This window comes from Oncorhynchus mykiss, chromosome 18, assembly GCF_057628025.1.
Source record: "Oncorhynchus mykiss isolate SJ-2025 chromosome 18, ASM5762802v1, whole genome shotgun sequence".
In the NCBI taxonomy this organism is placed as follows: domain Eukaryota; kingdom Metazoa; phylum Chordata; class Actinopteri; order Salmoniformes; family Salmonidae; genus Oncorhynchus; species Oncorhynchus mykiss.
Window position 1 is genome coordinate 54,062,352 of NC_143039.1, and position 14,029 is coordinate 54,076,380.

Sequence of the window (14,029 nt, forward strand, 5' to 3'; positions counted from 1 at the left end):
CCACCTGTAGGTTTCACTCCAACCTCAGTTGTGACTAACCTGATTTCAGTTTATTAACCACCTAATTATTAGAATCAGGTGCACTAGATTAGGGTTGGAGTAAAAAACCTACAGGACAGTAGCTCTCCAGGAACCGGGTTAGAGAGCCATGTTGTAGAGTGTATTATGTTCAACAATAGAACATTTGCCCAAAATAAAAAAGTTTAATATTCATAAATTAATGAGACAAAAAATAAAATACAACTCACCACAGAGCAAGTGGTACCGATTTTTGTAGCACCAACAGATTTAAAGGCCTGTGTAAGGCCAAAATGTCAAACATTTCAACTTCAATTAATTATTTCTCAATTATGCTTTAAAATACAAACGTAAAATATATATCAACAATCTTTCCTCCAAAGGACCAGTCTATGGATTCAACTTCATTAAAATCCTGGTCTTTTTCTATCCTTGTTTCCTGAGATATCACCCTGTTATAGAGTTGAGGTAGCTCGGTGCTGGCCATACCGGGCTGCACCAGGTAGACGACAATCCTCCATCCCTAGCATGGACCTGCCGTCTGTCTTCCTGCTTGCTTGGGCGTCTATCCAAGCCAGTTAAAGTAAACAGCCTTCTCCCAGCCTCTGCTGCCAACTCACAGCTGAGTGTAGGATGTTTACATTAACTGTAATCTTAGCACTGTATAGACTGTCTGTATGGTGTCCTCCAGAGTATGTTAGAGCTAAGGAGTGGATATTACAACTGAGATGCACAGATTAAGAGTTTATGTAGAACAGTTATCATAAAATTAATTGAAGCATTCCATTGAAATCAGTAGAGAAATGTTATTCAATGGAGACCCACAGGTATCACTGACAGCTTCTGATTCAGCCCACAGAGCTGAGCACTGTGGACTTGTCCATTAGCCATCCCACATCCGGTTTATTAGTCGTGCTGGAGTGGCACAAAAGCGTCCACATCTTGTGGGTCCCCTTGACCAGGATTGAAGGACACTGAACTTCGGCATTGGTAAGGATGCAGACTGTGGTAGTAAGTGTCTTTAGCAGGTCAAGCAACACATGGCACTGATCTGCTTCCCAGTAGGAGATGGAGGCAGCCAGCAGCAGCAAACACCTGACTGAAAGCTCTGATGATAGAGAACAGATTCCAGTCGGGGATGTTTACAGCCCCAAACAGCCCTCGTTTGGCACAAACCAGGTGGGATAACATCAGTGGTGGAAAAAGTACCCAATTGTCATACTTTAGTAAATGTAAAGATAACTTAATAGATAATGACAAGTAAAAGTCACCCAGTAAAATCCTACTTCAGTATAAGTCTAAAAGTATTTGGTTTTAAATATACTTAAGTATATTTTAACAATTACATTTCCTTTTAATACTTAATATAAGAAATTTGAAATGATTCATACTTAAGCAAACCAGACAGCACCATTTCTTGTATACTTTAAGGATAGCCAGGGGCACGCTCCAACACTTAGACGTCATTTACAAATGGAGCATGTGTTCAGTGAGTCTGCCAGATCAGAGGCAGTAGGGATGACCAGGATGTTTTCTTGATACAGTTGTGAAATAGACAATTTTTCTGTCCTGCTAAGCATTCAAAATGTAACGAGTACTTTTGAGTGTCAGGGAAAATGTATGGAGTAAAAAGTACATAATTTTCTTTAGGAATGAGGTGAAGTAAAAGTAGTTGAAAATATAAATAGTAAAGTACTGAATCAGATACCCCATAAAACTACTTAAGTAATACTTTAAAGTATTTTTACACCACTGGATAACATTCATGCATCTTATTTGACAGCTTGCACAATCAACAAAAAAATGCAGTTCACTTGCATCTTCAAAAAAGTAAAAATTAAAAAAAGTATGCACTCAATACTTTAAGTCGCTCTGGACAAGAGCGTCTGCTAAATTACTCAAATGTAAAAAAATCCCAATGAACATTTACACGGCTCACAATGCAATATATTATAAAGTATAGCCTACAATTGGGGACACGCATAGCTATCCACACATGACAGAGCTCAATCTCATTTAACAAAAAGCTTTGTTCAGAAATGGGTGTGTTTGGGGAGAGTCATTGTGGAGATGTTTAGGGTCAGAGGGGTCACCAAAGCCATTCCTTCCCAGCTCCCGGGGTTGAATCCAAAATGGCACCTTATTCCCTATATAGTGCATTACTTTGGTCAAAAGTAGTTCACTATATAGGGAATATGGTGCCCTTTTGGAATGCACACCACTACCCCAGAGCAGATGGGGTAGAAATGATTCCCAGCCAAGAGGCCCAGGCCACTGGTTGACCCAACAATGGGCCTGGGTCAGGAGAGCAGTGACATTGTGCACCACCAAGAATCAACTCCTGACCCCTTGTTCTCCCAACCAAATCTAACACATTCTGGACAGCTGAGAAACAATGCTGGAAAACACTGATATGAGGCCAAGGAGGATGGTTGGAGGGAGGATGTTGCTCAGGTGATAGCCAAATGGCACCCTATTCCCTATATAGTGTACTACTTTTGACCAGGGTCCATTCTGAATCACTTGAGGAACATCCTCCCTTCATCTCCCAAGCCAATCACTAGTTCTCCCTTTTTACATTTTATGTTGATATACACATGACTAAGAGCACATAAACATCAATATACAGTACATTGAATTAATACAATGGCATAATTGAGGACATGAAACAAATGTAATGAAGATATTCCAAATTACAAGCATTGTTTGACATTGGAGGGTTTGAACTTGGAGTGTTTACACTGCTAACATCACGAGACAACCCTCATAATTATAGAAACAGAAAAGTGCATACATCTTTGAGATAAAGGAACGCTATCATTGATACTACTTTGCACTAACTAACTAATAGACATCAACAAACAGCTGACACAGCTACAATAGCCAAGAATTAGGTGTCCTTCCATAAACAAGTAAGGAGTCAAACGGCACAGGTACACATGCGTTCTATGCTTGCCGATGCCCGTAAAGGTGGCTAACAAGCTCAAAATGAGCAAGAACATACTTTTCTTTTGTTGTTTGACAAGGTTCTTGAACAGCAAGTGGTCTACTTTGTGCTAGTTATCTACTTTTCTAGCCTACGTTAGAAAATAAAATGGCAAATGTTAGCTAGCTATGCTATTAAGTGAATGAGGTGTCAATTAGCTATTCTCTCTTGCTACCCGAGTCTTCCTTCAACTGTATGTAAAAACACCAGCCAACAGAGTAGTTAGCTGTGTATATCACAGTGGCTGTAAAGTCAGCCTTTGAGGATTAGCTAGCTAACTTTGCTGGCTAGCTAACATTAGCTAGCTAACGGGTTTCAACTGACTTGACAACTCCTTACCACCAGCTTCTCCGCCTATTCCCAGACAATTAAAAGGCGGTATCCTTCACAACAAACCACTTCACTAAATGTTACTTTTGTTTCTGCAACAGTTTAAAACTATTTTCTTCCGTTTGTTTCCGTTTCACTAATTTCGATTTATTTTGACCTTTGGTTACCCGACACTGATATTGACGTCATTGTCATGGAAACAGAACTCCGCCTACTTCTTCGTCTTTTTCTTCGAATAGGTTTAACAGCGGTTGGCATCCAATAAATGTTGCATTACCGTCACCTACTAGACTGGAGTACAACTCCCTTATTCTCCAAGTACCCTTGACTGCAGTTCGGCCCGGCTCAATGTGGGCGGAGTCAAACGTTTTACTCAGCCCACGTTTGACCATACCCACCGTTTTTTTTTCTTCCATCTGAGGTTTGACAGTCACACACTGAATACAAACACACACATTTGTGCAAGGCACACATTGAATACAAACACACACGTTTGTGCAAGTGTAACAGTATAACTTTAAACGGTCCCCTCGCCCATACCCGGGCGCGAACCAGGGACCCTCTGCACACATCACCCTCGAAGCATCGTTACCCATCGCTCCACAAAAGCCGCGGCCCTTGCAGAGCAAGGGGAACAACTACTTCAAGGTCTCAGAGCAAGAGACGTCACTGATTGAAACGCTATTTAGCGCACACCGCTAACTAAGCTAGCCGTTTCACATCCGTTACACTCACCCCCCTTTTGACCTCCTCCTTTTCCGCAGCAACCAGTGATCCGGGTCAACAGCATCAATGTAACAGTATAACTTTAGACCGTCCCCTTGCCCATACCCGGGCGCGAACCAGGGACCCTCTGCACACATCAACAACAGTCACCCACGAAGCATCGTTACCCATCGCTCCACAAAAGCCGTGGCCCTTGCAGAGCAAGGGGAACAACTACTTCAAGGTCTCAGAGCAAGTGACGTCACTGATTGAAACGCTATTTAGCGCACACCGCTAACTAAGCTAGCCGTTTCACATCCGTTACATAAGGCCTGGTCATTCTTTAAAAGTAACTTCCTCACCATCATAGATAAGCATGCTCTGCTCAAAAAATGCAGAACTAAGAACAGATATAGCCCTTGGTTTACTCCAGACCTGACTGCCCTCGACAAGCACAAAAACATCCTGTGGCGGACTGCAATAGCATCGAATAGTCCCCGCGATATGCAACTGTTCAGGGAAGACACGCAGTCAGTCAGGAAAGCAAAGGCAAGCTTTTTCAAGCAGAAATTTGCAGCTACTCGCCCAAGCCTCCCCAGCTTCTTCTTTACTCAAATCCAGATAGCAGATGTTCTGAAAGAGCTGCAAAACCAGGACCCGTACAAATCAGCTGAGCTTGACAATCTGGACCCTCTATTTCTGAAACTATCCGCCGCTATTGTCGAAACCCCTATTACCAGCCTGTTCAACCTCTCTTTCATATCGTCTGAGATCCCCAAGGATTGGAAAGCTGCCACGGTCATCTCCCACTTCAAAGGGAGAGACACCCTGGACCCAAACTGTTACAGACCTATATCCATCCTGCCCTGCCTATCTAAGGTCTTCGAAAGCCAAGTCAACAAACAGATCACTGACCATCTCAAATCCCACCGTACCTTCTCCGCTGTGCAATCTGGTTTCCGAGCCGGTCACGAGTGCACCTCAGCCACACTCAAGGTATTAAACAATATCATAACCGCCATCAATAAAAGACAGTGCTGTGGAGCCGTCTTCATTGACCTGGCCAAGGCTTTCGACTCTGTCAATCACCATATTCTTATCGGCAGTCTCAGTAGCCTCGGTTTTTCTAATGACTGCCTTGCCTGGTTCACCAACTACTTTGCAGACAGAGTTCAGTGTGTCAAATCGGAGGGCATGTTGTCCGGTTCTCTGGCAGTCTCTATGGGGGTGCAACAGGGTTCATTTCTCGGGCCGACTCTTTTCTCTGTACATATCAATGATGTTGCTCTTGCTGCGGGTGATTCCCTGATCCACCTCTTCACAGACGACACCATTCTGTATACTTCTGGCCCTTCCTTGGACACTGTGCTATCTAACCTCCAAACGAGCTTCAATGCCATACAACACTCCTTCCGTGGCCCCCAACTGCTCTTAAACGCTAGTAAAACCAAATGCATGCTTTTCAACCGTTCTCTGCCTGCACCCGCACACCCGACTAGCATCACCACCCTGGATGGTTCCGACCTAGAATATGTGGACATCTATAAGAACCTAGGTGTCTGGCTAGACTGTAAACTCTCCTTCCAGACTCATATCAAACATCTCCAATCTAAAATCAAATCTAGAGTCGGCTTTCTATTTCGCAACAAAGCTTCCTTCACTCACGCCGCCAAACTTACCCTAGTAAAACTGACTATCCTACCAATCCTCGACTTTGGCGATGTCATCTACAAAATAGCTTCCAATACTCTACTCAGCAAACTGGATGCAGTTTATCACAGTGCCATCCGTTTTGTTACTAAAGCATCTTATACCACCCACCACTGCGACCTGTATGCTCTAGTCGGCTGGCCCACGCTACATATTCGTCGCCAGACCCACTGGTTCCAGGTCATCTACAAGTCCATGCTAGGTAAAGCTCTGCCTTATCTCAGTTCACTGGTCACGATGGCAACACCCACCCGTAGCACGCGCTCCAGTAGGTGTATCTCACTGATCATCCCTAAAGCCAACACCTCATTTGGCCGCCTTTCCTTCCAGTTCTCTGCCGCCTGTGACTGGAACGAATTGCAAAAATCGTTGAAGTTGGAGACTTTTATCTCCCTCACCAACATTAAACATCTGCTATCTGAGCAGCTAACCGATTGCTGCAGCTAAATAGCCAACCCAATTTACCTACCTCATCCCCATACTGTTTTTATTTATTTACTTTTCTGCTCTTTGCACACCAGTGTCTCTACCTGCACACGACCATCTGATCATTTATCACTCCAGTGTTATCTGCTAACTTGTAATTATTCGCCTACCTCCTCATGCCTTTTGCACACAATGTACATAGACTCTTTTTTTTCTTTTTTTTTCTTACTGTGTTATTGACTTGTTTATTGTTTACTCCATGTGTAACTCTGTGTTGTTGTCTGTTCACACTGCTATGCTTTATCTTGGCCAGGTCGCAGTTGTAAATGAGAACTTTTTCTCAACTAGCCTACCTGGTTAAATAAAGGTGAAATAAAATAAAATAAATATAAAAGGCACACGTTGAATACAAACATATTTCCCTTTTGAAGACCATAATAAATATTATATAAAATGGTACCAGCATATGTGCTGTAACATGTTTTGCTTCATGCTTTATTTGAGACAAGCTACTGATATTATTGCAGTGAACAACAGACCTTTCATGTATATCATGTACATTTCAAATTATGTTGATCAATTATTTCATGGAGCATATACAGTGCCTTGCAAAGGTATTCATCCCCCTTGGCATTCAATCCCCCTTGACACCTGTTCTGAAAGGCCCCAGAGTCTGCAACACCACTAAGCAAGGGGCACCACCAAGCAATGAAGACCATGGAGCTCTCAAAACAGGTCAGGGACAAAGTTGTGGAGAAGTACAGATGAGGGTTGGGTTATAAAATATCCGTAACTTTGAACATCCCACTGACCACCAATAAATTCATTATTAAAAAATTTAAAGAATATGGCACCACAACAAACCTGCCAAGAGAGGGCCACTCATCAAAACTCACGGACCAGGCAAGGAAGGCAATCAGAGAGGCAACAAAGAGACCAAAGGTAATCCTGAAGGAGCTGCAAAGCTCCACAGTGGAGATTGGAGTATCTGTCCATAGGACCACTTTAAGCTGTACATTCCACAGAGCTGACCTTCACAGAAGAGTGGCCAGAAAAAAAAGCCATTGCTTAAAGAAAAAAATAAGCAAATGCATTTGTTGTTCACCAAAAGGCAGGTGGGAGACTCCCCAAACATATGGAAGAAGGTGGTACTCTGGTAAAATGAGACTAAAATTGAGCTTTTTGGCCATCAAGAAAAACGCTGTCTGGCACAAACCCAACACCTCTCATCACCCCGAGAACAGCATCCCCACAATGAAGCATGGTGGTGGCAGCATCATGTTGTGGGGATGTTTGTCATCCGCAGGGACTGGGAAACTGGTCAGAATTGAAGGGATGATGGAATGCGCTAAGCACAGGGACATTCTTGAGGAAAACCTGTTTCAGTCTTCCAGAGATTTGAGACTTGGATGGAGGTTCACCTTCCAGCAGGACAATGACCCTAAGCATACTGCTAAAGCAACACTCGAGTGGTTTAAAGGGAAACATTTAAATGTCTTGGAATGGCATAGTCAAAGACCAGACCTCAATCCATTTGAGAATCTGTGGTATGACTTAAAGATTGCTGTACACCAGCGGAACCCATCCAACTTGAAGGAGGTGGAGCAGTTTTGCCTTGAAGAATGGGCAAAAATCCCAGTGGCTAGATATGCCAAGCTTATAGAGACATACCCCAAGAGACTTGTAGCTGTAATTGCTGCAAAAGGTGGTTCTAAAAAGTATTGACTATGAGCGGGTGAATAGTTTTTGCACGCTCAAGTTCTGTTTTTTTCGTTATTTCTTGTTTGTTTCACAAAAATATATATTTTGCATCTTCAAAGTGGTAGGCATGTTGTGTAAATCAAATGATACATAGTAGTGTAGTGTAAAAACTGTAGGAAATAGGTCCCAAAAAGTGTCAAGAATAATAAACAAGAAAAAGTATGAGCAATAACAATAGTGTGCTTTGCAGGCTGCAAGCACAGAAATAATAATAACTTTTCATACGTTATAACAACAGAAAATACGACTAATATCATATACTGAATAGCCAGCATCGTACCATCAAAACAAACACCCCACAGTTGTTTGCGAAAGCAGCGCTTTGGTAGGCCCTGTGGTGTGAACAAGGTACAATTTTCAATTGACGATCAAATGGCACAGTTCATTGGAATAATTGAAAGAAATATCTAACCTGCACACCATCCACTCCGAAAGTCCTCCAAGGTCCAGGGGACAAGATCTTGAGGGGCGAAGTTATTGAGGGGCCTCTGGAGACTGTTTAAGGGCCTCTGGGTGCTCTTGAGGGGTCACTGGTATGCTGATGGTATGTCAGGTGCTTCAGAAACTGTGCTCTGTTGATTATCGTTGCCGTGCAACAGCAACAGCAACAATGAAAGTGTGTCACATTTCTACAACTGAAGCCACACTTTATGATTGTGAACTCTGAAAGAGAAGGATGACAGTAAAGTAACAAGTTATACAATTCAATTAAATACACTGATGTAACTGAAAAAATAGGGCAAATTTGAAAAAAAAGTGAATGTCAAATATATTCAATAAAGAAATAAAAAGTACCTCTGTGCCTCACCTTTGATGTGGTTGTTGACCTTTGATGTGGTTGTTGACCTTTGATGTGGTTGTTGACCTTTGATGTGGTTGTTGACCTTTGTTGTGGTTGTTGACCTTTGATGTGGTTGTTGACCTTTGTTGTGGTTGTTGACCTTTGATGTGGTTGTTGACCTTTGTTGTGGTTGTTGACCTTTGATGTGGTTGTTGACCTTTGATGTGGTTGTTGACCTTTGTTGTGGTTGTTGACCTTTGATGTGGTTGTTGACCTTTGATGTGGTTGTTGACCTTTGATGTGGTTGTTGACCTTTGATGTGGTTGTTGACCTTTGATGTGGTTGTTGACATTTGATGTGGTTGTTGACCTTTGATGTGGTTGTTGACCATGGGCCTGTTGCACAAAAGTAGAATTAAGACATCCGGGATAAATGACTCAGCTGAGCTCAATGAAGCCAAAACATGTGCGTCCAGGCTTAATTGGTTGCACAAAGACCAAGCCAGGATGAGCAGACACGGATTCATTAAGCCAGGTGAAACCAATCCTGGATAGGTGCGCGCTCACGGCTCACTCAAATAGACCCCGCCACAGATCACAGATTAACTGATTTACCATGGCAACTAGAGCCGCGTACTTTTCCCCGTCGGAAGCACAAATCCTCATGGAGGCATACGAGGAGGTAAAAGATATAATTAAGAAGAAAGGCAACACCGCCACAGTGATAAAGCAAAGAGAAAAAGCGTGGCAAAGTATTGCAGACCGCCTGAATGCGTAAGTAGTGCACAATTACACACTCACCGCTCCGCTGAAACATCACAATTACAATTCAAATATTTAATTCACATCTCCAAAAATGCAGTTGTACTGTAATTATGAAACGGTTAATTTTTTTTATTGAAATGCACTGCAGATATGAGTGAAATTGTGTAAAGTAACTCCATCACACTGTATAAAGCTATGATAAAATTTTTGATATTTTTACTGAAAACAAGACAAAAATACCAAGTAATTTTTTGCAGTGTGACTCCATTAAGTGTGTGTGTGTGTGTGTGTGTGTGTGTGTGTGTGTGTGTGTAGATTAAACATGAACGGGCCAAAACGGACATGGCAGCAGGTCAAAATCAAATACAAGAACATTCTGCAGAATGGTATGGTCCCTGACTAATATTTAACAAAGCACAAGCATATATTGTACCCAGAAGGTGCCTGCTCACACATTGTCTGTACTGTTTTAGCAGTGAAAAAGAATACCCACAGACAAGGCACGGGTGGTGGGTCACCAAAGGCTGACCTTACCCCAGCAGAGGACATGGCCTTGGAGCTAAATAAAGGCAGGCCCGTCTTAGAGGGGATCCCTGGGGGGAAAGAGACGAGCATAGGTTCCTCCCAAGATGCCACCCGCTTCATTCAAGGTATGTCCTTCCATCTCTACATGGGATACAACCACATTCATATTGAATCAATTTGGACTGTCTGACTTTGGTTTACCTATTGCCTTGCAGTGTCTGGCAGCACTGTGTTCCTGTTAGAGCCACCAGCACAAGCACCAGACGATGCTGATCCAGTGAGTACTCCATCAAAGGCATACTGTAGGCCTGGCATGTCTTGTCTACTAGCTTCAATATGAATCCGATTAAATGTGATAGGGTGAAGGCCCCAGTGCAGCAGCAACAGCACATGATGGAGACGATGATGAGGAGGAGACCATCTCTCTGGATTCCAGAAGGCATGAGGTATCATGTTAAGACTGTGAAAGTACTATTTACTCTACAATGGTGAGGAGTCCTCATCAAAATCAAAAAATCTAATTTCTTTTACAGGACCCAGATGCTATACAGTGGGAAAACCAGCCTGGCAACATAGTGCGTATTAATAAAAGGACACCACATCCTGCCAAATTCCAGCTGCGCTAATTGTATTGTGTTCACAGAGCTCACAAGCTATCAGAAAGTTGTATGGCAACCACCTCCGGTGCCAAATAGAACTGGCAGACATAGACATTCAGTACAAGAAGAAAAAGATGGAAAATCTTGCACTGGAGTTCGAAATAAAAAAGAGGACAATTAGGAAACTGGACCTTGAAATAAAAAAACTTGAGAGGGAGGTGAGATATGCCTTCAATGTACACTGTATGCTAACTGTAACACAAATGTATTAATCATTATTTTTCTTTCCTCCCCCAGCTCCAAGAAGATGACACAGCTCAAAATAAAAATTAGGTATATTCTCGTAAAGTCAAGTGAGCCATGACATATGAGCTCTTATTGTGAGCACACAGGACGGTGGCATCTTTCTAAGGTTTTTTTTATTTTCCCAGCAATCAGTACAACCAAGTCATCGTTATAAGGCATCGCCCTCTTTTGCCCACCCCCCCCAGCACCAGGTGTGGCCACTAGCCTATATGAAGGCCCAAAATTGTGTGTTCCTTTCTGCTCTGACAATGGCATGCCCATTCGTGCGAGATGTGGTGGATGAAGAAGCACTTGTGCTGAGGAGAGCCTTCAGGTGAGAAAGGGTCTTCAGGGACCGGTTGGACCCACTGGCCTTCCCTGATGACCATCTATATGAAAGATACAGGTTTTCTGCAGATGGCATCAGGTATCTATGCAGACTACTGGGTCCCAGGATTAAGCACCGCACTGCACGGAGCCATGCACTGAGTGTGGAGCAAATGGTTTGTGTGGCCTTGCGCTTTTTTGCTAGTGGAGCCTTCCTGTACTCAGTGGGGGATGCAGAACAGCTGAACAAGGCCACAATTTGCCGCACAATAAGGAGTGTGTGTCTGGCTATCAAAGCATTAGCAGATGTCTTCATCTCCTTCCCTGGCCACAGAAGACTCTGTGACATCAAAGAGGAGTTCTATAGGATTGCAGGTAAGAGGATCTACAAATTACAGGACAACTGTTAACACATAGTAGGATACTCATTACTTTGTGTGACAGGTTTCCCCAATGTCATTGGTGCAGTGGACTGCACACACATAAGGATAAAAGCCCCCTCAGGTGCCCATGAGGCCGATTTTGTGAATAGGAAATCCTTTCACAGCATTAATGTTCAGGTGAACATAACTTTTTGATATTGTCCATTGACGAACACTCTGCATTGCCAGTGATGTGCATTGATTGGTGTAATATTCCTCATCTTATGATTTCAGATGGTCTGCAATGCTGACTGTGTGATCAGCAATGTTGTGGCAAAATGGCCTGGCTCAGTCCATGACTCCAGAATCTTTCGGGCCTCTGAAATCTATCAGTGCCTATCACAAGGTAAGCCACACAACCCCTATTTATAACCATCATGGCTGTGTCAAGAATATCACTGTGTTTATGAGGTAGTAATGATGAGATTTTGTGTTGACAGGTGAATTCTCTGGTGTGTTGCTGGGAGACAGGGGGTATGGCTGCCAGCCTTTTCTCCTGACACCTTTCACAGACCCCCAGGAAGCACAGCAGGCCTACAACCATGCCCATGCCAGGACCAGGGCCAGAGTTGAAATGACCTTTGGCCTCCTGAAGGCACGCTTTCACTGCCTTCACAAATTAAGGGTCAGCCTTGTTAGGGCATGTGATATTACTGTGGCTTGTGCTGTCCTCCACAATGTGGCCTGCCTGAGGAAGGAGAGGGCCCCCAGAGTGCCACCAGCCATGGACTGGGACAATCCGGCAATCTTCCCTGATGACGACAGTGGTCGGCTGCTGAGGGACCAATATGTGTTGAATTATTTTAGTTAGTATGTGTGCTTTCAATTTTGGTTAAATATGTCCTGCGGTGGCAGAGGAATTTGGTTTTTTTTGGGTTCGTTTTTTGACGAATTTGGCCTCTTATGATGTTTGTGCGGTATACTGTGTGTAATACAAGGCTGCAGGGAGGCTACTGCATCCATTCATTTGTCTGTTCAGTTGATGTGTATGGATTTGTCCTGCATTTATTTTAGTGTGCAGACATGCAGGGTGTGTTATACACATTCAAAGGTCTGTATATGTATCATTTTGTATAATATGCTTAGATTCTGTGCTTTCCATCTTGTAGAGTCACTGTGACTTCAGTTTTGAAAGGAGCTGATGGTTTACCTGCTTTGTTTTGTCCTTATTCAATAAAGGAACATAATGTTACACATTGTGTTTTTATATTCATATGGAATGTGTATTTGTTTATATGACAGAGTACTAGGGCCACACTGAAGAAAAAGGATAAAGTCATAAATTTATGAGGCTGGTTCTTTCTGCAGAAAAGCTACATATTGTTTTTACAGTTTTGATACTTATGACAATGTGATACTTAATATTCTGGCACATCAGCATGTCTTTGTTTATGAAACCATACTGAAGTACAATTTCACGAAATGCCCCACATCTGTCATTTTAACAACTGTCCTCCTTTAAAACAACTGGTTACAATATTATGACTTGTGTTTTTTTCCCCTCTGTGGCCCTAATATTCTAGCATTTTATATATAGCCTTATAGTCTATGGGAAACTGTAAATTATCTAATGATAGCAACATCATCTAAAAATCATTTTTTATCCAAAATCATTGAAATTAATGATCACAAACGTTTAAATAACAGTGGGTCTAGTTATATGTGATAACAATGTATAGTGAGCAGTGAAATAACTATTGGTTTCCATTTGTGGTGACTGCTGACTGACATTAGGGATGAGATTAAATAGATCCTGGAATTTAGCCTGGTCTGGAGCAGGCTAGCTCCACAGAATAAATCTCCATGGTCATTTATACCATAACATATCCTCCTGCCCCCTATCCATCTTTAGTGCAACCGGATTACGGATCAATTGAGCCAGGATCACCAAGATATCCTGGCTTAATCCCTTATCCTAGTTTTGTGCAACAGGCCCCATATATTGTTCAGCCTTATATGTGCAGAACGGGCAGTGATGAAGTTGACTGCAGCTGTGTTTTTTATTTATTTTGGCCCTCCAATAACACACTAACGTGTCTCTATACATCAAAGAAAATAAGCATAGACATATCATAAATGAAGCAATAGGCATATTATTTCATTACTGTATATACACTATGTGTAGGCTGTGTAGACTCGCTATGTGTAACTTAGGGAATGGCCGTCCGCATCAACGATATACGTTTAGATCCAGCCAAACACAACAAGGCAGACATTGAGGAAACACAGAAAATCAACGATCAAATCGATTACATAACTGTACATGTAAACCTAGGCTTACTGCTCATGTAGGCAAATTTGTCCAAATAAGATTCCCTCATTGTAATCAATTAGCTAGTAGTTGGTTATATAAAAATATACCACTGCACTACTATAACATTAATTTTACA

The 14,029-nt window shown here is 42.4% G+C and overlaps 1 long non-coding RNA gene across 1 annotated transcript; it reads left to right on the forward strand.

The window, feature by feature from the left end:
- Nucleotides 1-10,347: 10,347 nt before the first annotated feature.
- LOC149975592 (uncharacterized) lies at nucleotides 10,348-11,985 on the forward strand. Its single transcript, XR_016488203.1, has 3 exons — nucleotides 10,348-10,452; nucleotides 10,540-10,938; nucleotides 11,037-11,985. It is a non-coding gene; the product is annotated as an uncharacterized LOC149975592 (long non-coding RNA).
- The last annotated feature ends 2,044 nt before the right edge of the window (nucleotides 11,986-14,029 follow it).